Source organism: Hyla sarda, chromosome 3 (genome assembly GCF_029499605.1).
Source record: "Hyla sarda isolate aHylSar1 chromosome 3, aHylSar1.hap1, whole genome shotgun sequence".
Classification (NCBI taxonomy): domain Eukaryota; kingdom Metazoa; phylum Chordata; class Amphibia; order Anura; family Hylidae; genus Hyla; species Hyla sarda.
Genome location: NC_079191.1, coordinates 347788380 through 347814621, shown reverse-complemented (window position 1 = coordinate 347814621; position 26242 = coordinate 347788380). Strand labels below are relative to the sequence as shown.

At 41.7% G+C, this 26242-nt stretch overlaps 1 protein-coding gene across 2 annotated transcripts in view; it reads left to right on the top strand.

The window, feature by feature from the left end:
- The first annotated feature begins 1294 nt into the window (after nucleotides 1–1294).
- CDC42EP3 (CDC42 effector protein 3) overlaps nucleotides 1295–26242 on the top strand; it is a 38834-nt gene continuing 13886 nt past the window's right edge. Inside the window, exon 1 of one of the 2 annotated variants that reach the window (XM_056567515.1) lies at nucleotides 1295–1740. The gene's annotated coding sequence lies outside the window, so the exon portion shown is untranslated. Of the gene's footprint in view, nucleotides 1741–24444; nucleotides 24593–26242 lie in introns of those variants that run through there. The other variant, XM_056567516.1, reaches the window with a different exon arrangement.

Below are 26242 nucleotides of genomic sequence, written 5' to 3'. Positions count from 1 at the left end.
AAAACAAAAACGGGCACATTCGGCAGAAACCAGCTCAATAACATATTTGGAAACAGATTTGAACTCACATATAGTTCTTATTTTAAGAGTCGAGGCAAGTGCTCTCTATCACCCAAAGTGCAAGAAAAAGTGCAAACGTGTCACACTAAAAAAAGTGCAAAAAGAATGCGGTCTATCGCTAAGCCTTTCTCCAGCAGGAGAGAGGCCCCCCAACAAACCTACCCTTCACCTCTGGGCCAAAAGACACTTGCAAGGATCCAGTTTCAATGCCCCTTTTCATAGAAGCTACTAAGGGGCCACAAATGCACCTGGCTTCAACCTAAGCATTAACCAAGGTATCAGCCAAGGAGCTGTATAGTGATGGCATCTCGACCAAAGACAAGATGCCCAGGGGTTGCAAGGAGGTGAGGAACCAAATGGCCACACACACCTCCCCTAGACCGCTCGGATAGTCCACTGGTAAGAATGGATGGCTGCATGGAGGAGCAGGGGTACCAGGGCGTTCCAGGGCTGGTGCCACAGAACCAGCTCAACGGCTGTTCTGATGTGGTCTGTTTCCAGGTCAGGTCATGAGGTTGGGGGGTGTAGAGCTGAGGTACATTTGTGCCTCGGGGAGTGGTGACCCTGAGGTGCCTAAACTCACTGGATGGATTCCCCATTGAGTGGAAGCACTGCACCATTTACTCTTCACCTTAGGCACTCACCCTTGGTATCCCGGCTTTCTGGCTAGGATCAGGGAAATTTTTAGAGATCCGGCCGGATGACCGGGCAGTGTATCTGCACTTATTCATTCACTTATTTATTTTTTGTCACTGTGCTACTCTTACGTGTTGGTTTTGTACACAGTATTTGTCAGGATGCGGTAGCCCTTCTGGGTGAACTCACATCTAGTTCTGCCACTAATCTACCATGTGTGAACATTACCTAGGGCAACAGGGAGCACAAGAAGTATTTGCCTTGTCCATGATTACAGATGCCAATTATCACAGAGGGCGAACCTTTCACCTTAATGTCATGCCCTGGCACAGACTGTTTTATTGGGACATTAAAGGAGTATATTTAACTATTTAACCCTCATCTCCACAGCGCAAATAACTCTTTATGATATTATGATTTATGAGCAATACCGGCATGGTCATAACATCTGCTGCTGACATTCCAGGGTTAAAGGAGCAATCTGTGACAATCCACCAAGCCCTGGAAGCATTTGTACAAGATCTGCCCTGTCTTCTAGCGACTCCTCCTCCCTTCTGTCTGCCAAGCAAAGCCTAGACCAGCCACCCCACCCATACATACAGCCCATTACCTGCCCCCTCACATCATCACCCTGCCCAGACACCAACAACTTCATTGCATCTACAGACCTCTGCTAAACTAGTGCCTGCAACCTCACACAAAGAAGAGCAGCACAGGCACATACATCATCCTGCAGAGTGCCTCCTTAGGCAATCAGGAGCAGGAGTCATCTGGAAGGCATCTTGGGAGGTGACTGCAGAAGGACTGTCACAGGTGGAGAGATGCTGGTGCTGTGTCTAGTGCTCATGTAGAGAAGGGAGGTGTCTTCAAGAAGCAGCTGCCCCTTTCCTCCAGACCAGCAGAGACTGGAGCTGCTGCTACATTTGGATACACTGTATGACCATAGATACACTGAAAGGAGACTACAGCTCTGCTGAGGGACTAAGGGGCTAAGCAAGAACCCTCAGGAGGGTAAAGCCATCTCCAGACAGCACCCAGATCTCTGTAAGTAGATGATGCAAATGTATGTGTGCCCCCCCCCCCCCCCCCCATTCTGCAGATAAGAAGCCCTGCATGCTCATGGCTGCTTGTATAATTCATATAGCCACATCTGCTCTTCCCATCTCTATTGATCTGTTCAGCATAAATCTAATGTTAATGTGATAGTTCTGTGCTGGGATCCACTTGTTAATGTGTTTATTATGGATCTCCAGAAATAACAGAGAATCAATAACAGTACATCTATGGCTTATGTATCTAGATGACATATGTCAGTGTTTCCCAAGCAGGGTGCCTCCAGCTGTTGCCAAACTACAACTTCCAGCATGCCCAGACAGCCTTCGGCTGTCTGGGCATGCTGGGAGTTGTAGTTTGACAACAGCTGGAGGCACCCTGCTTGGGAAACACTGACATACCTAGACCATTACATGGCTCTTATCCTTAGTGCCAGGGATGTGCACAGGTTGACTAGAAAAGGGGCTTGAGCCCCTGCCCTTTGATATTTCCCCTACAAGTGTCCTTGGCAATGCTGAGCTGTCTGGAATCATTATATGGGCATTTATTTATAAGATGTGCCCTTATTTCAGTTCAGCCCCTGCCCCCCCCCCCCCCAAAATGTCTGTGCACGTTCCTTAGCGCTGTAGGATAGTGTGTAGTTTACAATGTAATATAAGCCAGAGCGAATGTGAACTAGGCTTCTTCCATGTGTCTTCAATATCCTTACTAAAATATCGAGGACATGTGCTGTATTAGCGTTCTAACATGGTAGTCTTGGGCGTATTCCAAGTTTAAGGTGATTCTGATTTGTGTATTAAACATGGAGTGTTACCCAAAATGATGAAATATCTGAGATGTATTCCACTACTGGAGACATAGAGTTGCCCAAATCCTGTCCGGTGGAGGAGGTTATACAGGGTTATATAGAATCATTGGCATCATTACAACGTTACTGCTTTGGGATTGACTTATTAAGGGTCTATCCACATGTACAGTATTCTGTGCAGATTTGATGCGCAGGATTTGATGCTGTGTCCAGTCATTCAGTTTACATTGAAATCTGCAGCCGAAAATCCTGCGCAGAATGCTGTACGTGTGAACAGACCGTTTAAGGGGTTATTGAACGTCTTACGTCACTGGCAGGTCATCAGGTTAACCATACCAGGCGACCTGTAACCGATAGAGCGATATACCGACATAGCGGCATAGCATGCTGCGTCGCCCCCTTTAGTGGAAGATTTCGGTTCTGCCAGATGACCTCAGTGTTTTTTAGCTATTTTGTTTGCATGGTTTGGCACATAGAACAGAGCTGACACTGGCATTCTCATATTGCAGATGTTGTAGTGACTGTAGAATCAAAGAGCTTCTGCAGGGTAAAAATAGAAGGCGAGGGATCAGATTGGAGCTAAGCTTATCTACATGCTGCATTGAGCACATGCCTGTCGGCCTCTAACCGTCCACATCTGATGATACTTCTGTTTTTCTTAGCATGCTTCAGCATTTTGAGCATTCGAGTGGAAACAATGGCCAATAATATGCAGCAGAGTCAAATAATTCAGTGGTAAATAATGCTGATCCCTGCCATCATTCTACTGCAGTGCAAGCTAAGGATCTAGTCTGCTGACTAAATGACTGGCAATGTATGGTCTACTGCAATGCGTTGTGCATTGCACAGCTCAGAGTACTGCTATGCCCTCCACATTTTGTCTAGGTCACACTTCATTTTATAAGGAGGCGTCACTGACTATAGACAGGTACAGCGCCATCCCAGATGTGTCATATATTATCATTTAAGATTTGCTGGATAAATATTGACCATGAGGTGTGGATGTTGTGTATCTGCCATGGAGCCTGTATTTACACTTCCATAAGACGAATGTTTTCCTGACATCTGATACTTTCCACAATCAGAACATAAACACATAACAGCGACATTCGAGCTAATGTAGAAATGATGTAGGGTGTTTTGAGTTCCTCCCAGACCGTAAGATTTATGGGTTGTGAAATGCACCAAAAAAAAAGTAGCAAATTGCTAAATGTATGTGATCAATAAACAGAATAAATATATACGTTCTAGGGTAAACTAATCTCACTTTGATCTAAGTATCATAAATTCTTTGGACAGGATCTGTCAATAAGTCAACCTATTTCTGGACCTCTATGCACAGCTCAGCATCTTATAGGTCACCTCAGTGACCCTTAGTAAGCCATGTGGTGGATTTAGTGTGTAATATTGTACTGTCTGATATTTGTCTTTATTTGTACCCTCAAAATTGTGCTGTGGCACCTTTTGGCGCTATATAAATAAATATTATTATTAGTGAATTTTTTGTGTTAAAAAATATCAATATGTAAAACAGGTACCAAGGTGCCAACCTGAATCACCATGGTGCCATCGACTTTTATATAAAAGAAGTGAAATTCCAAACCTTTGGCTACCATCATGTGGTGTCCATGGTGGACTGGAATCCTTTATACATGATCGTATCGGGGTTCTAAAAAAATTCCATTTTACAGCACCCATAGTATTCTCTGAGTTTGATATGCCTCTATGGCACAGTTCACCAGATGCTGTAATATAATTCACTGTATATTCAGAGCTGCTGTATACGAAAAATTCTGCAGGGACAAATAAATGTGTGTGCAGGAGAATTTTGAAAAAAAAATGGTTGTATATTAGATTTTAAGTAATAATTAGACACAAAGAATAGGATTTTGCACTCTGACAGGTGGGTGGAGCTTGGCAAAAAGTGGGCGGGGATTGCATAGACAAAGGTGTGGTTTAAATGCACCAAATATGTACCAGAAATGCCACTCGATCTAAAGCTAGGTTTATACTGAGGCATTTCCAAGTGTAATTCTGATGCAGCAGAATCCTATTACTGTGAATGGGATTTCGCTGCACAGTCTACACTTCGGAATTTCAGTGGGAGGAGTTTCTGCCGCTGAATATCCGCCACCAGAAAATTATCTTGATTATTCTTTCAGCGGAATCCACGTGGAATACGTTGCCATCTGTGATTCAGTCAGCGCCAGTCGCACTCAGATAGAGATTCAATCCAGAGAGTCCTCAGTATGAATCCTGCCTAAAGGTGCACCAGATTTGTAGACAGTATGCACCACCTTTAAAAGTCTGGTGCATTTATCCCCCCCTCTGTGTGCCATTATGAGCCACTGCCTCTAGGTACTATGGTAATACCAGGTAATATTATATGTAATGTAATAATGTAATGTAATATTATGTGAGCTGCAAATACTCAAAGCAAAGATTTGGTGTACAACTATGGCTCTTTGGCCCATTGTTACCATTTTCCTTCCTTTCAGATAGCATATAAAGAAAATTCCATAATTTTTTTAGACTCGATTATGACTTTAGTAACCTTCAGTACAGGAGCACCAGCCATACACACATCCTTACAACCAGTGCATCTTGGAATAAGCAGAGACACAGTACAGACTTCTCTTACCTGTCTATTGTTTTGTAGTCACAGTCGGCAGATATGAATCTCAGGCCGCATGTCTTTTATGTCTTTTATCATGACATTGATGACTTCATGGCTACTATTACTATAAACATGTTAATGTGATTGCACGTGTAATTATTTCTTGTGGTGAGAGGGAGGGGTAGGTGTGCGTCGCTTGGTTGCTGCTGAACAAGTCGAAAATATGTTGTGTATTTTAATAACTGTACATTTGCATGGTAATGCTCATTGTCTGAATGTTTACAGTTCATGAAATGAGACTTAGGAAATGTCTACGCTCCAGACACCTGAATGTGTATTTTTCTCTTGCATCACTACTTGTTGGTGCATTGAACATTGTAATGTATTCCATTAAACCAATTGACTTAAATGATGTGGTGTTACACAACTATATTAAATATTTATTTAACATACATCACATAAATCCGTTCTGTTTACAGACAGACATCAGCTAATAATCATTAAATTCATGAAATTCTAAGGCCAGGTTCACACAGGCAAACATTCCGCACATTTGACTTATCCAGTGGACGCTAGCACCGCTTGGAAATGTGCCGCCTCGTAGATAGATAGAATTCATTTCCTTGCAGTATCCGCAAAAAGAATAGACATGTCTGTTCTTTCTGCGGACACCGTAATTGGAATTTCTACGGCATCAACTTTTGCTGCAGCAGAATGCCCATGCAGAATATTCCGTGCGGAAATTTTGCACAAATTCCGCCATGTGAACATACTTTAATTCTCACCTTGTCATGATTCTATAACCAGATATGCAGGTTGCCATTCGCAGCAGTCTTTACTCTTGTATAGTTTGTGCTATGAAAGCCTGAGTTTGTTGTTGGGCCAAGACAGAAGCCATAATCTTTTTATAATGGAAGAAATGTTCTTAATATGTTAAATTGTTCATTATACAACTAGGCATGTACTCTTAGAACTGCTGGAAGAGAGCAGAAGATTTCAGGTTGTCCCAAAACAAAGAAAGGGTTGTAGCAACCAAGAATTTTCAGATTTTACCAGAGCTCCACTAGAACCATCACAACACAGTTGTAGATTGTAATATTTCTACAGTTCAGCACTGTTTTGTCATAGTCCATAGGGATCAGGGAAAACCAGAACTACTACAATCTCTTTGCATGTCTTGTGATAAGAAAAAGAGAATCACATATAGAAATTGATGCATTACAACTCACATGCCAAGGATTACACAGCTGACATCCTCTCCGCTATAAGATGTGGTGTTAAGTCACCATTGTTGATAGACCATTTCCTAGCTTATTTGCCAGTATGGTACGGGCAGTATGGTGGCTCTGTGGTAGGCATTATTGCATTGCAGCTTTGGGGTCTTCGGTTTGAATCCAAGCATGGACAATATCTTCATGGACTTTGTATGTTTCCTGTTACCATGGGACTTTTCTGGTTTTCTTCTATATTTAAAAGAAAAAAAAAAAACATAATGCATTTAGAAAATAAATAAACTGGTTGATATTATAAATGATTTGCTATTATTATTTAGATATATATATATATATATATATATATATATAGCTTCCTTGGTTCCAGGGCACTTTACATTTAATAAGGGTTAAAGGGGTACTCTGCCCGTAGACATCTTATCCCCTATCCCGCCGCTGGGGACCCCCGCAATCTCTCTGCTGCACCCAGCATTCGTTTAGAGTGTCGGGTGCAGTGCTTGAGGCTCATGACGTCACGGCCGCGCCCCGCTCGTGATGTCACAGTCACGCCCCCTCAATGCAAGTTTATGGGAGGGGGCGTGACGCCCCCTCCCATAGACTTGCATTGAGGGGGCATGGTCGTGACGTTACGAGGGGGGCATGACAGTGACGTCACGAGCCTCTGCCCCGCATTGCCAGTCATCTGCCATGGAGCGAAATTCGCTCCAAGCACCGGATGTCTGGGCTGCTGCAGCGGAGATCGCCGGGGTCCTCAGCGGTGGGACCCCGCGATCAGACATCTTATCCCCTATGCTTTGGATAGGGGATAAGATGTCTAGGCACAGAGTACCCCTTTAAAGTACACAAACACAGGAACAATGGATGTGACACAAAGTAAATTGCAGACTAATATAGACAGAGAGAGGGCCCAGGCTGCAAGGGTTTACAGTCCATAAGGAAAGGGGAAAGAAACAGTAGGTGAGAGGGGGCAGTTGGTCATCTGTGAGCAAATGGAAAGTAGCGGTTCATAGTGCAGTGGCAACAGGGTTATTGAAGGTTGTAGACTTGCCTGAATAGATGGGTCTTCAGGTTACTCTTGAAGGTCTTGATGGTAGGTGAGAGCTAGTTTGTCGGGGTAGTGAGTTCCAGTGTATGGAGAAGCTCGAGAGAAGTCTTGGAGATGGTTGACTGGTGATGATACATTTGTAACCGACACTGATGAGTAAAATCAATTGGCCAAAGTCCAAACAGTTTTATGTTTTCTGTGAAATTCTAGAACCTATTGTTTTAACTTTGTTTCTATTGGTAGAAAGTCTTCCGTGGGAAGACAATCAGTCTTCCCTTTATGGCTTTAGTTTGGCAGGCAGTTTTTTTAAGGCAAGTAGGATTTTGGCACATACAGGTAGTTTAGTAAATCCTTATAAAACAATGTGTTGATAATAGTAGTATTATTTACGTGGTTTATACAATATTCCCCTACTATTAAGATAATACCAACTCATGACCATAGAACACCTGTCACCCAACATTTACTCCACATCTTTCTGCTGTGCATGCAGTTTATGGAATGGGATAACATTGTTTTTCGGTAAACACTCAGCTTTGTGAACATAACACAGGATTTCCTGACGGATGTTGTTTAGTTTAAACAACATCCTGGAGGAATGCTGTGTATGGGAAGTCAGGCTGACGTATCTGAGCAGGCCGGTGACAATGGACTCGCATTTACATCCTTCCTGTTTTTCCATGTATCATACAAGACCAGATCTCACCGTGTGCTTCCATATGTTGTAACTGGGGTGTTGGCAATTCATTGTCAAGTCAGCTTCATGCATTGTTTATGCAGAGTCCATGCACTGAAGTAGTATAGTCAGTCATGTATAAATAAAATATGCTTCTGACCTATTTATTATGTATCATAATATGTGTCAGGGTATTCTCTGATCTTTCCTGTTCACCAAACAGCACTATGGAGGAGATTTATCAAAACCTTGTTGTTGAGTTGTTGAGTTGCCTATAGCAACCAATCAGATTGCTTCTTTCATTTTTGAAAAGGCTTCTGAAAAATGAAAGAAGCGATCTGATTGGTTGCTATGGGCAACTCAGCAACATTTCTTCTGTACAGGTTTTGATAAATCTCCCCCATCTTTGTTGGCTTTGGCTGATAGCAGACTTGCCCCTATTCCCTTACATATATTTAAATGACAGTCCAACATTGATAGACTATCCTTAGAGGGAAAATGTCACCTAGATTTATTTTTAACTGGTTAAAGCCACATACTATTATGAGGAGATATGCTTTACAGCAGGTCCCATAACATACAAAGTCTCAGCTTAATATTAGGCATTGTGGCTAATTTTTTTTAAATATTGATAATAAAATGGAAAAAAAAATATTCTTTAAAATGTGTTTAACATACAGACAATAGGTCATTTTCTGATGATACATTTCCTTTAAAGTAGCCATACAAATTAGTCAATCTAGGTGGGACCAGCTAACCATCAGTAGTGTATGGAGGTGTCCTGACTGATGGCAGGTGCCAGGGGAAAAAAGTATTTTGCAGAAGGGTCTACATACCATAGAGGCAGACTATGTGGCAGCTATGGGGCCCCTGGAAAAAAGGGTCTCTGTCTTAGTTGGTCCCATTACTTTTTCTATTGGTAAGAAACTGTGTAGAACTCCTCTCAGTTATCTGCATTATCAGCATATTAATGGAGGTGGGTATTGGCTGATGGGTTATGGAAAGCAAAAGGAAACAAATACCAGGCCTTTTTTTGTCCTGGTTGGAGAATTCAGACACCATAACAGGAGGGTCCCCCTTTCTTCTATGTATGCCATCCTGTGTTGTTAAGGGAGATAAGCTGCAGCCAGAGATGACTGGCAGTGGCCTATTCCTCTCTTCCTTACCTACTGTATACACATGCAGATGAGGCCCAAGGATGAGTAACCGTGCTAGCGTAAGCAATGAAAGGGATTCTATGGTATGACACCTGCTGATGAAATATTGATGACCTGCGCAGTGATTTGCCTTCATACACAGCAAGAGACTATAGTGTGCCAGGAACAAGCACAGCCCCTTCCCTCTTCTAAGCAGGGGGTGTCCTAAGAAGTCTAGCCCCAACCCAATCATATATTGATTTCCCATTCTATGGTTGATCCATTAAATATATAATGAATAAAAAAGGTGAAGGTATTCATTGCTGGAATTGCTTAGTATGTTGATTCAACTACACCTGTATTACTACGTTTGCTTCTTTACAAAATACAGAGACTAAATAATAGACCCCTACTGTCGCCATACAATTCTATCCATAGAAGGAAAGTTGCTATTAAGAGAGTCCTATAATCCATAAAACACCTTATACATGCTGACTGGAAAACAGGGAAGAACTCACAATTCTGCATAGCTTCTGCTTGTCATGGTTTAGATCCAGTAATAGACATATGATGGAGATTTTAAGTATATACTAGTTCATATACATATAATGAACAATGTTGCAGGAAAAAAATGTGTTCCATTTATTGGTATCATCGATGTATGGAACTCCAGAAACCCAGGCCTTAATCCCTGAGTGTTACGTATATAAGGGCAACACCTGGTATTTGTTAATGTTACAAAGCCCACGAGTAAAGGGTCTAGCTAAATCATTCCATGTAAAGCTACTATATAAGGACATTTCACTGGCCATGCTTCAGCTATAGCACAGTATAACATATCTTGGCTGTGTTATATTGGCCATGCTGCATTTTCTGTTTTAGACACTTGCTTGGCTTATCATAAATCACATCTGAGTTTCATTATTCCTTTTTGGAATGGGGGGGGGGGAGCAATGGACCTAATGGTTAATATAAACTTTATAGAAAGTTATTCATATTCCAGGACTCCTTTCAATGTTTTTTTTCTTACTGGATACATCAAGTATGGACATTTAAGTGGACATTGTATGCTACACTTGGATAACTGGAGGTGAAGTATGTGTGGTTGATGGAGAATGGACTGTAGCACTTCATTGGATAATCATATCTTTCACACATTTGACATAGCGGAATTTGGTTTATGCACCGCCTCAAATAACGTTTTTTTATACAAAAAGTTTTACCACAAAATGTATCCCCCCCCCCCAAAATAAAAAAATTATATATATATATATATATATATATATATATATATATATATATATATATATATAGAGGAAATGTGTTGAAGAGACAGCACTGGACTTCACAGCTGTACAAGTAATCATCCAGGAATGCCAGCCCGGAGAAGCATACAAACGTGTAGTGGATACAGCACCAAAAAGCCGGAGACTCAAATCTTGATGGAGTGTGACTTTATTCGCTCCCCAAAATGCTGGGGAGCATTTTCGGGAGCGAATAAAGTCACACTCCATCAAGATTTGAGTCTCTGGCTTTTTGGTGCTGTATCCACTACACGTTTATATATATATATATATATATTGTCCTACAAAAAAATTCTGATAGATGCAGGGAAAAACAATTTGTTCTGTGCATAACTGTATTTCTCAGATATTGAGAAATAATAGGAAGAGGAGGAAAATGTGTATTTTTTGTAGTTGATGTAAAGTATACCACAAGTTTACTTATGCATAACAAAACAAGGTGCACACCCATATGAGATACAGCCTAACCAGACCAAATTCCCTCTTTCTGGTTGTACTGTTAAATATTTCACATTATGGCCCTGTACCTCATGTACCAGTGCATTGATATGTCAGCATACAGGCTGTCAGTGGGTGGTTGCCTACTGGCACAAGCTTATCCTCAAATAAGTGTAATTCCGAAAGTACAATGGGCTGAACCGCGCCCACTACATGCTGTCTTAGCATCTGATTACAGCGTCCAGTGCTTGCAGTAAATGAGTGCTGATTACATAAATTATAAATAAATAAAAAGTTTATTACAAGATTCAACCACCGCACAGGGAGGGCTGCGCAAACCATTGCTGGATTGCGGGCCCACAAACAACGATTTTTTAGCAAGACAACACAAAGTGATCAGCAAGCACTCGTTCATTGGCTGATCGCTGGCCCTATTACAGGGTGATATTGGCCTGTTTGTCTAATAACTGCCCCATGTAATAAGGCCCTTACCAACATCAGGTTACACTGAAGCCTACAGAAATTCTTAGAATTTAGCCCAGGGGTTCGTTGGTTGATAAGATCTAAATTTGACCATGCAGACAAAGGTTATCTCTTTTCCATGGGTACACATTTTCTGCTGTGATTTTAGACCAGGTTCATTCTAAGTTCGAGTATTATGTTTGACATGCATGCTTTAAAGATGCAATTGAATGCCCTAGAGGTGACCAACTTTATGCCTACATCTGGCATTGACTCTCACGGTAAATAGAAATGATCAGTACGGTTTTTGTATGTTTTCTGTCTGCTATATAGTGATTAGCCAATATACATTTTTTAATAGGGTAAAAAACTAGTAGCTTATAAAAGGACAAAATAATTTTCTGAAGAAAACGAGACAACAAACTATTGTAGTAAACTAAAAACAGTCAATAATAATAATTTTAAAAAAATGCACACATCATTTAAATGAACAGAGATGGGAAAGGAAGACAGATTAAAGCCCACCAAGGTACCTGGCAGGTCTAGACAGGAGCCAAGATCCTAGTTCATTATTAGTGATTGAGTGCAAAAAAAGGAAACTAGTACTAAAGCTTTGCTTCTTTCTATAGGAATAGTCTAAAATATACCGTAAATGATTCCAATATATTTCTTTTTTCTAGTGGCAACCACAAGTTAATCTCCTAAGATATTGTACACATACATAATAGACAATTTTTCTAGGATGTCAGTGAACATATTTGCATATTTTAAGCCTAGTGTCTTGACCAAATATGGCAAAACTTGTGCCACAGCTTTCTCTGAGCCACAGTCAGCAAAAAGTGGGCCAACCCTGAGGCAAGATCTTCAGAGCATAGCTACGTGTAAAAAATGACATTAATCCATGTCTCTTATTGATGTAATCGAGAGTGGGGTTTTTGATGGAGAAGTCTGAGTGATTTGTACATAAAACAAAAAGATGTAAGTTTTGCCCGTATGTGAACAGACATGCCAATTCAGCCACACTGCGGACAGATGTTAGCTGCAAGTCTATGGAGAATTGCAAAATCCATTTGGAATTTTTTATTGTACCGTTTTTTTTAACCCTGTCAGCGTTTTTTTTTTTTTGCAATTTTGGGCTCCCTTTCAGTTTTTGAAAAACTACCTCATATTGAGACTTTGGTGTTTTTTCGGGAAACTCTTGGCGTTTTTTCCCCATAGAAGTCTATAGGAGTGAAAAAAAACGCTTTAGCATTAGCGTTTTTTTCCCCTCACTTTAGTGATCTAAAAAAGGGACGGAGTTAGCTTATTTTATTAAAGGGGTATTCCAGGCCAAAACTTTTTTTATATATCAACTGGCTCCGGAAAGTTAAACAGATTTGTAAATTACTTCTATTAAAAAATCTTAATCCTTCCAATAGTTATAAGCTTCTGAAGTTGAGTTGCTATTTTCTGTCTAACTGCTTTCTGATGACTCACGTCCCGGGAGCTGTGCAGCTCCTATGGGGATATACTCCCATCATGCACAGCTCCCGGGACGTGACATCATCATTGAGCAGTTAGACAGAAAACTTCAGAAGCTAATAACTATTGGAAGGATTAAGATTTTTTAATAGAAGTAATTTACAAATCTGTTTAACTTTCCGGAGCCAGTTAATATATATAAAAAAAGTTTTTGCTTGGAATACCCCTTTAAATTAAATCTTTGCAGCGCTCTGCAACCTCTGCTCTGACCTCCGGCCAGCCAGTGATGTGAGTATTTGCTGCTCAGAATGGTGATTGGTCCCTGATTGAAAATTAATAAAATTTGGTTCAAAAAAATATGAATTCTGTTGCCTCCAATTTTTCCATCCCTACTGCATCATTTTTTTTCCGTACCCCAATAAAATGATTAAAAAAATACGCCTGCAGGGAAACTGCCAAAGGGGCCAAAAATGCAATTTAGAAAAACTGCCAAAGGAGCCTGTCAGGCCCAAGGCCTGATTATGGAAACATACATGTGTTTTATAAGACATGGGTGAGTGGTCATTCAGACGGTGTATCCTTTGTTTTTGTGTATTGCATTTTATTGGGGGGTCTGGCTGTTTGTTTGTATCTCCTTTGAAGTCATGCACTCTGGTCTCATCATATAATCAAAGAGATAAGGGGTCAGGAAGAGAGATGCCCCACCTGGTGGGATCAGAGGGGAGGGGGGGGGGGGAATGGAGTTTCCCTCCAAAGAAGCAGATAAGACTTAAAATGCTGGACTCAACTGGTGTTCAATGCTGGGCCACAAGCTGACAAGACCATCCTAAGAACAGCTGGAACTCACTCTCATGGACTGCTATATCATCATGCTGTAAGAACTTCATCTTTTGTTTTCTGAACTTGGCTTGCTAAACTCCTTCATATTTTTGTAACTGTATGTCATTTGTTTATTTTTATGCATAGCACTGTGATACCTTTTATCAGATTAAATGTTTAATTAATCAGCTCTGGTCTTTGATCTCTAAATATATGAGCTCACCTTTCTGAAGGCAGCTCTGGTGGAAACACGTTTATCTAAGGGTTAATTTGGTGACTTGCTGGGACTAGTTGTGGATACCCAGAGGTCTGGCAGCCTTAACCCTTGCACCATCACACTCTCTCTAATGTCTTGCCTGGACCAATAGGGTGTGATAGTGACAGGGCCAAAAATGCAAATTTAGGTTTTTCAGGTGCAAAAAAAAGTGGAACTTTGGCCTAAGGCCTGTTTCACACAGGCGTAATGTGGGCACCTGTATTATGGCTGCATGTCCTGGCCTGACTGTAGGTCTAATGACCCAAACTCATGGCTTGATAGGGATGCAAATTAGGCTTGTACTAGTGTAAAAGCAGGTGGAGTTGTGAGATCAAGTTCAACATAAACCCAGTTCACATTAGGATTTACTATTCATCTTGGTTATTGCCTCTACATTGAGTAAGTTGCTAAATATGCCTAAAAAGCCTAAAAAGTTTTTGGCTCTTATACCTGGCTGTATAATGTAAATTTTGGTCTGGTGCTATTGTTAGGTTGTGTGTTCCACAGCTTTGTCCTGCCAAGTTTGAAAAGAATTATGGGGGTGTTATGCTGCGGATTATATTAGTTATTGAAGCTAAGCTGTAAATTATACCTCCTCTGCTTAGTCATGAAGGTGGTGTTCTTTTTCTTATAGAAACATAAATGCTGTATGTGAATACTAATCTTATTATAAACTGCTAAATCTCTAAGGAGGATTGAATCATTACTGTTTTCTTTGTGATATTTTATGTCACAGTTATCTGTACTGTTATGTCTATAGTCTGAAAGGTGATATTTTTTTAGGATGGAAATAAAACTCATAGCAATGATCAGCATAATGTTCGTAGTCATGTGGAGTTCCTTATGAAGGTACTTTACTTATACTACTGCAAAGGCCAATGACTTTAAATGGACACTGTCAGATCTATGTCAGATCCAGATGCATATTCATGCACTCCCTCCGTATCTCCCTCTCCTCCCCGCTCGGTATGTGACTCCACTGCACATGTACCGGCTTCCTGTGTACATCCGGAAGCAGCCTCAGCGCAGTGGAGTCACATACAGAGCGGGGAGGAGAGGGTGGGCATGAATATGCATAAGTCAGGCGGTGCTCTGGGCCGAGCGGCGGTGATGTCACAGTGCCAGATGAAGGCCGTAACCCCACCCATGCCAGTTAGAAGAGGATTCACATATCTGGAATAATGAAGATAACGGGCGAACGGCGGGGCAGATCCAGGCATGGTAGGCATCATATTGATCAGCGTCCCTCGCACTACCAGCCAGTACCTCTGGGAGATTTGGTGACAGTTTTCCTTTAACCCCTTTACGACCACGGACGTAAATGTACATCCTCATGTAGCGGTACTCAGCGCACCAAAACGTACATTTACATCCTGTGTATGACCTCGAGCATCGTAGCGGTGCTCGCGTCATACACAGCAGGTTCCGGCTGCTAGCAGTAGTTGGGGACCCGCTGGTAATGGCCGACATCCGCGATCATGTGGATGTCTGCTATTAACCCCTCAGATGCCGTGATCAGTACAGATCACGGCATCTGCGGCAATGCGCATGTTAAAATAGATGATCGGATCGCCTGCAGCGCTGCCGCGGGGATCCGATCATTTGTAATGGCGGACGAGGTCCCCTCACCTGCCTCTGTCCGTCTCCCGGCGTCCCCTGCTCTGGTCTGAGATCGAGCAGACCAGAGCAGAAGACAGCCGATAATACTGATCAGTGCTATTTCCTATGCATAGCACTGAACAGTATTAGCAATCAAATGATTGCTATAGATAGTCCCCTATGGGGACATAAAATTGTAGAAAAAAAGTTGAAAAATGTAAAAATAAAAAGTAAAAAAAAGTGGAAAATCCCCTCCCCCAATAAATAATGAAAATTGTCAGTTTTTCCCAATTTACCTCCAAAAAGCATTTTTTTTTCATAAACATATTTGGTATTGCCGCGTGTGTAAGTGTCCGAACTATCAAAATATAATGGTAATGATCCCGTGAACGGCGTAAAACGTAAAAAAAAAAACTAATAAAAATGCTGCTTTTTTGTCACATTTTATTCCAAACAAAGTTAATAAAAAATGATGTAAAAGTTTTATATATGCAAATGGGTATCAATAAAAAGTAAAGATGACAGCGCAAAAAAAGAGCCCTCATACTGCCCTATATACGGAAAAATGAAAAAGTTATAGGTGGTCAAAATAGGGCAATTTTATATTACTGATTTTGTACAAAAAGTTTTATATTTTTTTAAAGCGGTATAAAAATATAAAAGTATCTAGCCATGGGTATCATTTTAATTGCATTAACCCACAGAATAAAGAACACGTCATTTTTACCGTAAAGTGTACAGTGTGAAAATGAAACCCTCCAAAATGTGCAAAATTATGGTTTTCATTAAAATTTCCTGGCTAAAAAAATTTTTTTGGGGGGGTTCGCCATACATTTTTTTTGTAAAATGAGCGATTTCATTACAAAATACAATTGGTCAGGCAAAAAACAAGCCCTTATATGGGTCTGTAGATGGAAATATAAAAGAGTTATGGATTTTAGAACGCTAGGAGGAAAAACCGAAAATGCTAAAATAAAATTGGCCTGGTCCTTAAGTTTAAAATGGGCTTGGTCCTTAAGGGGTTAATAGACTTAGTAATTATAACATCTTTTTGATATAAACATGTACTTTTTTCTTAAGCCTTGCTTAAAAAAAGTAAAAGTCAGAGACGTTGGGCATACACACACTTGTACGATTTGTTACTGTGTTTTACAGGGAAGGAAAATACTCCATTCAGTAACCAAACAATTTTCCATACTACAGATAAAAGGGCTCCTTGGTAAATGTAGACTTCTGTAACACTATAGAATAGCCTGTTATTGAGTGATAGGTGTTGTCTACTAATTCCTAGATCGGAGTGACCAGAAAAAAACTGAGAGAAACCAAATGGAAAAAAGGTGGGATATTACTATCTCCAGATGAAGGGGAGAGTAATACCTGACACAGCTACTTCAATAGGCTCCATGGCAGATGCTTCTCCCATTGACACAAAATACCTCAATTCAGATATCCGCACATATTCATCAGGTACTGCACAGTTCGGCTTAGAATACTTCATGACATGGTGTACACATGGCCATAGCTCCAGAATAAGGGAAACGTTTTATTGAAAGGCAGGTACGGATGTACAAGTAATCTGGGATAGCATTTTGGCTCCAGTATTTCTAGCAGATTTGGTCAATACAGCATGCCGGAGAGAAGTCCTCATAGGTCTTCACTTGATTTTTTTCTGACAGTTTTTGGAATACTGCCAGTGCAGTTTTTGAGCCAAAGCCAGAAGTGTATTCAAAAGGAATAGGACATATAAAGGAAGGACTTACACTTTTCCTCCCTTATGGATCCACTTCTGACTTTGGCTCAAAAACTGCCAGAAAAAAAAACAAGTGGAAACTTAGCCATAGGATGCGCATCAGGTGTTCCATCCCTTCTCTAGTTTATTGATGATTTAGCAAGATAATAATGCAGTTTAATTCAGGTTGTTGGCAGCATGACAGCCAATAGTATTCAAGACGCAAAAATAATTAATCAAGGAATAATGATACTTATAGACTTGTACCTCAGTATTACAAAAAGTAGCACTTTAAGTAAATTGTACGAGATCACAAAGATAATGCAGATCGCCTGATTGTTTGCTCTAAAGGGGTACTCCGCCCCTAGACATCTTATCCCCTATCCAAAGGATAGGGGATAAGATGTCAGATTGCCGTGGTCCCGCTGCTGGGGACACCGGGTATCCCCGCTGCGGCACTGCGCTAACATTACAGCACAGAGCGAGTTTGCTCTGCATGTAATGACGAGCAATACAGGGGCCGGAGCATCGTTACGTCACGGCTCCGCCCCTCGTGACGTCACGGCCCACCTCTTTCAATACAAGTCTATGGGAGGGGGCGTGGCGGTCGTCATGCCCCCTGCCATAGACTTGCATTAAGGGGACGGGCTGTGATGTCATGAGGGGCGGAGCCATGACGTCACGCTGCTCCGTCCCCTGTATCACCCGTCATTACACACAGAGCGAACTCGCTCTGTGCTGTAATGATAGCGCGGTGCCGCAGCGGGGATCTCGGGGCTCCCCAGCAGCGGGACCGTGGCGATCTGGCATCTTATCCCCTATCCTTTGGATAAAGGATAAGATGTCTAGGGACGGAGTACCCCTTTAAAGGTCAGGACCTCTGCTGACACAGCTTGTATCTGAGATAGGTTTCTATTGTGTGTTTATACAAGAGAATTCTTCAACAGTCGTTTCGCTAGACAATTTGCTTCATTAAAGTGTCACCCATACTAACATGTTGGTACAGGCAGGTAGTGCTGGTGAAATTGACAACTAACCTACACCAGATCTGTTCGCCTGTTATTTTCTTTAATCTGGCTGCAGGCTTGTTGCATGGCAGAAGAACGCTGACGTCACAGCTGCTGCTTCTGTGCTGGTTCCCGATGCAAGCAGGCCTGGGAAAGCAGCAGTGGTGACGTCAGCATTCTCCTGAAACTCCACTCATGCACCAAGCCTGCCGCTGGATTAAAGATAACGGGCAAACTTGACCATGAATCGGTAAGAATTATTTTAATCAGTGTCACCCGCACTACCTGCCTGTACTAATAGCTAAGTGTGGGTAACACTGATGACAGTTTCACTTTGAGACCTTGATGAAATTAATTGTCAAACAAAACGGCTGTTGCCTTGTTTGTCCTTACCTAATTTTAATTGAAGGTTCCGGGATTGGTGACTGCTGCGGTCTTATTTTTCTTTTTATGCATACAACTTTACTAGCTTTACTGCAACTTTGTACTAGTGGTCATTCTTGTTAATCCAGGGGCGTAACTGCAGTCTCACCGGGAGCATGAGGGTACCCAAAGAGTCCCTTTACCTCATATGAGGAGATCAGTACTGTTACAGACACATAATAGTTTGAGAGACAGGTTTTGTATTGGGGACCAAACATACTGAGTCCAGGACAGCGGACCAAGGCTTATCCTACATTGGTCGCATATCCTAGCAATTAGTTATCACTGTCTGTAATGAGGTAACCCCTTTATTGGAGAGATATTTGGTATCAACCAATAATACCAACTATAACAGTATCTATAGAGGATTGTCAAACTGATTTCCTTCAAGATATAAGTCTTCAAATTATGTCTAGCAACAGTCTGTAACAATAAAAACTCATGTGCTTCTTGGGACTTTTAGTAAAGTTGGTGACATATCCAATGTTTACTGTAATGCTTGAAATTAGTGGTTGCCATATTATCTGTTACAATGTGGACAAAGATGTTAAGAGAGGTCTACTAATCACTTACCATTAAGCATCATTGTTATATTTTTCCCATCCCTATCCACACGTAGAGTTAGGAGTCCCCCACCTAGGTAGGTAGGGTTCTCAGGGTAGGTATTCACCTGTTATCCTATCCCTTTCCTTTTAAGTTGGCACTTTGATATTTCTGTATTTCTTCACATTCATCATGTGTTTTTTTTTTTTTTTTTAGTAAAATTGATTCTATTGTATCCTAAGCCCAATTGGTGTACTTTCAAATTTCTTTTCAACAATGGGGACAAAGACAATGCAGAGATAGAAATAGGATATTAAACTACTTTATGCACAAGGACTAAAGCAATATCTCCAGATACAAAGTGACAACTATACCAATATGCCATTACATTAGGCTCTCATAAAAGGAAAGAAGGAAAGGGATGACTCAGAGAAAGTGTCATTCCATGGTCGGCGGAGCTCTGGTCATCATTAGAAACATCCTGGTATTGGAAAGGAAGTCATTTTACTGCTAGTTCTGTGATGTAATACAAGGGGGATCTGTGCGGTGGCCATTTGTGTGCACATTGGTCATTTCCTGACTTCTTCACAAAAAGTAATGGTTTTGACTAAGAATGAAGTCACTAAGAGGCTGTCAAATGTTGAGGAAGTTTGACAACTATGTTCTGGAATAATTACTTCTTTTATTTCTTATAGCAAAGGAATCCAAATTAGTAACCTACATTTTGTAACACTTTAAAGGGGTACTACAGTGGAATTTTTTTTTTTTAAATCAACTTGTGCCAGGAAGTTAAACAGATTTGTAAATTAGAAAAAGAAAGGCTGCCTACACCTCAAGGACAGTAATTTAAATGAATTAATACATTTTGGCTGAGACCGTGCTTCAAATATTAATATTACAAAGCACGGTCTCAGCCTAAATATATTAATATTTGAAGCACGGTCTCAGCCTAAATTTATTAATTCATCTAAATTACTGTCCTTGAGGTGTAGGCAGCCTTTCTTTTTCTTTTTTCATTATTGTTACTACACACCTGGGTATAGGTGTATTTGCCTACTTTGCCTCAGCCAGTATTTAATTGTGAGCTGCGCCAACTTCTATTTTTATAGATTAGTAAATTACTTCTGTTTAAAAATCCTAATCCTTCCAGTACTTATCAGCTGCTGTATGCTGCAGAGGAAGCTCTTTTCTTTTTGAATGTCCTTTCTGTCTGGCCACAGTGCTCTCTGCTGACACCTCTGTTTGTTTCCGGAACTGTCCAGAGCAGTATAGGTTTGCTATGGCGATTTTTTTTCTACTCTGAACAGTTCCTGACACGGACCGAGTTGTCAGTAGAGAGCACTGTGGTCAGACAGAAATGAAGTTCAAAAAGAAAAGAACTTCCTCTGGAGTATAAAGTAGCTGATAAGTACTGGAAGGATTAAGATTTTTAAATAGAAGTCATTTACAAATCTGTTTAACTGTCTGGCACCAGTTGATAAAAAAAAAAATGTTTTCCACTGGAGTACCCCTTTAAGACTTTTTCAGATATATCATTAGGAGAGGTTATTAATGGGTGATTTAAAAAAAAAAACCTCCTTAGGGATAGGGTCACACATTGTGTGTCCACAGTGTATTTCACACTGCGCAAAATCCATATTCCTCTATGAGCAGGCACACAGGGCTATCTGCGGGAGCCCTGTGTGTGCAGTGAGGTTTGGAGACAGGCCTAGCACACCCACGTGACTATGATGCATGGGCCCCCGTCTAAACCTCACTGCTTACACAGGGCTGCCACCGGGTAGCCCTGTGTGTCTGCTTTTAGGAAAATATCCGGCGTACTTTCCTCTGCGCAACGGATTTATTGCAGCGTAAAATATGCCGCATATAGGCTAATATTGACCCTACCCTAAGGGTGTACGGTACAGTATCCTGTGCATATTTAATGCGCAGGATTTGAAGTTGCAGATTTCAGTGTAAGCTAAATGGCTGAACACAGCTTCAAATCTGCAGCTTCAAATCCTACATATCAAATATGCGCAGGATATTGTACGAGTGAATGCATCCTAAGGGTAGGGTCACACATGTTGCAAAACTACAATTCCCAGCATGCCCGCACAGCCAGAGGCTGTGCGGGCATGCTGGGAATTGTAGTTTTGCAACATCTGGAGGGACCCTGGTTGGGAAACACTGCTGTAGTATGTTCAGTAGAGTCAGGACAGCACATCATCAGGGTCAATAAACAGAGGAACTTGGTAAAAATAGAGTGTCCATGCTGGTGCGGGCATGGTGGGTACAGAGTACTCAATTACTTTCTGTGTAAATATAACTAAATGGATGTGTTAACAAAGGCATTAGAGAAGATAGCTGACAGTGTCTATGTCCAGCTTCTACCTACCTCTCCAGTTTGATCAAAAATGCAGGAAATCTTCAACTCCTAGAATACAGTGCAGCATATGGTCGATCCCAGTAACCCAAAAAGCAACTTTAAAGGGAATCAAAGAACAGGCATTTTATTTTTTATTTTCAAAGACAGCGCCCTCCTTGTCTCCACTTTGGGTGTGGTATTACAACTTCAATGGAACTGAGCTGCAGAACCACACCCAAACTGGAGACAGACAGCAAGAGGTCTTTGAAAGAAAAAAGGCCTGCTTTTTGATTCCCGGAATACCCCTTTAAAGGGGTATTCGGGTGGAAAAAAAAGCATATTTACAAATCAACCGATGCAAGAAAGTTATGCAGATTTGTAAATTACTTCTTTGTAAAAAAAACTTGAGGCTTCCAGTAGTTATCAGCTGCTGTATAAAACAGAGGAAGTTGTGTTTTTTTTAATTTATTTTTTTATTCCAGTTTGACCACAGTGCTCTCTGCTGCCACCTCTGTCCATGTCAGGAACTGTCCAGAGCAGGAGAGGTTTACTATGGGAATTTTCTTCTAGTCTGGACAGTTCCTGACACAGACAGAGGTGTCAGCAGAGAGCACTGTGGTTAGACTGGAAAGAACTACACAACTTCCTCTGGAGCATACAGCAGCTGATAAGTACTGGAAGAGTTAAGGGTTAATCTGTTTATTTGATTTGAAAACTTTTTTTTTTCCACCTGAGTAACCCTTTAATTGGCGTGTTATAATAGAGCATTTAGAGGGGTTTTATTTAAATATGAATGAATGAGAAAGATGAAAACTGGAATATGATTCACTTCCTTGTAGTATTTAAAAGAAAGCAGCCAGCGGAGTTCTGTTTGTCTACATGCCAGAAATTACAGTCATTGTTATTACAGAGACAGCGGTAACATGTGCCAAGCGAAGTTATTAAAACATTGTTTCTATTTGAATCACCGACCATCATCATTATTAACCATATAGAGGAGAGCTCTGCAGCATTTTTGCACTAAGCTCCCCAATGAACAGCACATTGCATGTCTAACGTCTATGGGATGGGACGTTCCAGGACATTCAAATAATTATAAACATTTAGAACTTCAGGGGATATTTCTAAAGCAAGCAGATAGTACCGTATTTTTCGCCCTATAGGACGCTCCGGCATGTAAGACGCACCCAATTTTAAATGAGGAAAATCTAGAATGTAAAGTATAGGTCACAGTGATCTTCAACCAGCGAACCTCCAGATGTTGCAAAACTACAACTCCCAGCATGCCCGGACAGCCGTTGGCTGTCCGGGCATGCCAGGAGTTGTAGTTTTGCAATATCTGGAGGTCCGCAGTTTGAAGACCACTGGTATAGGAGGTAGTACTCATGTGTCCCCGCCGCTCCGGACCCGTCACCGCTCGTCACCGCTGCCCTGAATGTCGCCTTCCATTGCTGTCACCGCGTCCCCGGGGTGTCCCCGTCGCTCCGGAACGTCTCTGCTGCCTGGTATCCTCGCTCTCCGTCGCCGCCATCACGTCGCTACGCACGCCGCTCCTAATGGATGATGGGGCGGCGTGCGGGACGACGTGATGATGACGAAGGAGAGCGCCAGCCATGCAGGGGATCCCGGCACGGGGCAGACACCGAGGAAGCAGGTAAGGTCCCTCCCGAACAGCCGGGTTAGTGTCACTTTCCCTTCAGACGCGGCGGTCAGTTTTGATTGCAGCGTCTGAAGGGTTAATACAGGGCATCACCGCGATCGGGGATGTCCTGTATTAGCCGCGGGTCCCGGCCGTTGATGGCCGCAGGGACCGCCGTGATAGGTGTGTATTCGCCGTATAAGACGCACTAACTTCCCCCCCCTGTTTTGGGGAAGAAAAAGTGCGTCTTATACGGCGAAAAAGAGTAATTATTTTCATACACTCCACAATAGATGAGCACGTATATACACACAATGGCCCAGATTTATGTGACTGTGTGAGAGAAAATGTGGAATGATTTTCCCCCAGCAGCCAATCACAGCTCAGCTAACGAGCTGAGGTAAAGTGAAAGCAGAGCTGTGATTGGTTGCTGTGGGAAAATCCCTCCACTTTTTCTCTCACACAGTTTGATAAATCTGGGCCAATGTTTTATGCCCTAATGCTAGTGCAAGCAATATTATATAATATTTGATGCAAATTGATGCAATGAAAATACATACATAAACCTACCGTATATATGTTGAGCAATTATTCAAGATGATGGCCATTTCCAGTATAGAAGATTTCTAGGAGTTTCCTCCATTATGATGCCTTCCTGGTGAATACTACAGTGACAGTCATGTGCTAGGCAGGAAAATGTACTGGAAATGATGCCACAAGTGACATTATATTCCCAACTTGAAATTTTACCCCCCCCCCCCCCCCAACAAAGGGTTAAAGGGGTACTCTGGAGGAAAAACTAAATGTTTTCAGATCAACTGGTGCCAGAAAGTTATACAGAATAATAGATTACTTCTACAATCGTAATCCTTCCAGTACTTATCAGCTGCTGTATGCTCCACAGGAAGTTGTGTAGTTCTTTCCAGTCTGACTCTGACCACAGTGCTCTCTGCTGCCACGCCGAAGTAGCTTTTTAACAAACGGAAAGGTGTGCGTGTATTGATAGATTTAAGACATAACAGTATTGCTGCTGTAGGTATTTACTGTCAATTGACATCAACATTAAGGATATTTTCCAACTTTTTAATAAAAATATATACATAACTGATATACCTGTTTTATACCTGTCAGCTCCTCCCCACGTAGTGCGCATCTCCAATCGGCAGCGCCCATGTCACTACCAGTGACTCACCAGCTACATGCCGCTCTCATATAGCGTGGACCACATGACCCAAGGTGCTTGATCACCTGACCAGGAGGTATGCGTTCCAAACCTCGTTCTGGTCTCATTAACAGGTCAAGGTAAGTAACTCTCAGCTTGCGTTCCACGTACTTTATGCTAGAGCTAAAGATATTAAGTATTCTATTATACTAAGTCTAACATCCTATATGGCTCTAACAGTAAAAACAATATATTCGCAGTGCCTACTTATTATTTGACAGTGCTGACAGGTATACAGCGTGACGCTGGTATGCTGAGAGAGTAGGCCGCCATCAGTGCTGCACACACAGTGTTGTATACAATGTCTATCAGCACATGGACCAAGCTTAAAAATAGGTCCCTGATTAATTAAGCCAATGAAACGCGTCAAACCTACTGTACAACGGAGCCGCTGGATGGGGAACACTGATCTGCAATTTACCGGATATCACAAGGACAAAAGCTAAGTGTGACCTCAGCTACAGATTAAGTGCCTGTGATATTACTGCAATAGGATGTGGATGAAGTGCAATAGACTCAATGGTCTGAGATGTGGAGGAGAGATGTGTATATTTTACTGAGACTGTGAATAACTAACAGGAATCTTGCATATTGTGGATTTGCACATGTATTGGATAGATACTGGCGTGGAGCCTAATAAGATAAAGACTAATACAAATTATGCCACAAATGTGCACAGCAATGAGTGTGCATATGCTGGTGTGGCTTTCTGAAATCTAACGCTAATGATACTATGTAGGAAAGAAGGCAGGAGCCAGCGCTGTGAGTCTTCAGATTTATTCGAGGTAAAAACCTGTCTGACGAAGGGTCACGTGACCTGAAACGCGTCACTATCCTCCCAGTGTGCCAGTATGTGTAACTATCCTGTTCCTTGTTTTTACCTCGAATAAATATGAAGACTCACAGCGCTGGCTCCTGCCTTCTTTCCTACATACTGTATGTGGAGACTGCCAGGCGCTCGGATTAGGAGAAGCTGACTCCCTTTCTCATTTATCGCTAATGACACTAACCTACTATCAGATATGCTTGTGTGATAGCCTGGGGGAGTTGGGTGTAGGGAGTGTAGCTGTGCGGTTACTAAAGGGTGTCTGGTTAACCCTTTCTATTCGTGACGCCAGGGTGAGGGCTCCTCTGTAATGCTTGTCCTACCGCCACCCTTCCCAAGAGCGATAGGGAGGTATGGAATAAATGAATGTCCTCAATTGCTGAAAACTTAACTGAAGATTTTATGCAAGCTTCATAACAGGAACAGTCTCTACAAATGCAAGTTATCTTGGGGATTTACAAAGGTTGAGACCTTAAGCAATTTTGAGTCCTTAGACTGATATGCGCTGTTCCACTGGATTTATGGGAATTAGTTGTGGTCCAGTAGTCACGCTAGCTTTAGCGGGGATTAGCTTAGAACTCACGGTTTAGTTTAGGCTGAGGCCGGTAGGTTTTCGGGCCTAGCGTGTCTTTGAAAGTTGCGCAGATCCGTCCTGCTAGTCCGGCATCCACGAGAGCAGCAACCCAAGAGAGCGATAATTGGCTACAGCTCCCTTATATGGGCAGGGGCTGGACTAGACCTAATTGGTCCAATACTGCTGTCAATCACCTTTACATAGGATTATGGGTAACATGTGACCAAGGACCTCCTAAGGTCCTCTAACAAACCATAGAGGAATTAACATGGTCATATGACCGAAGGTCCTGCGACGCTAACCAGGTAAGCATACTATACATTATATTAA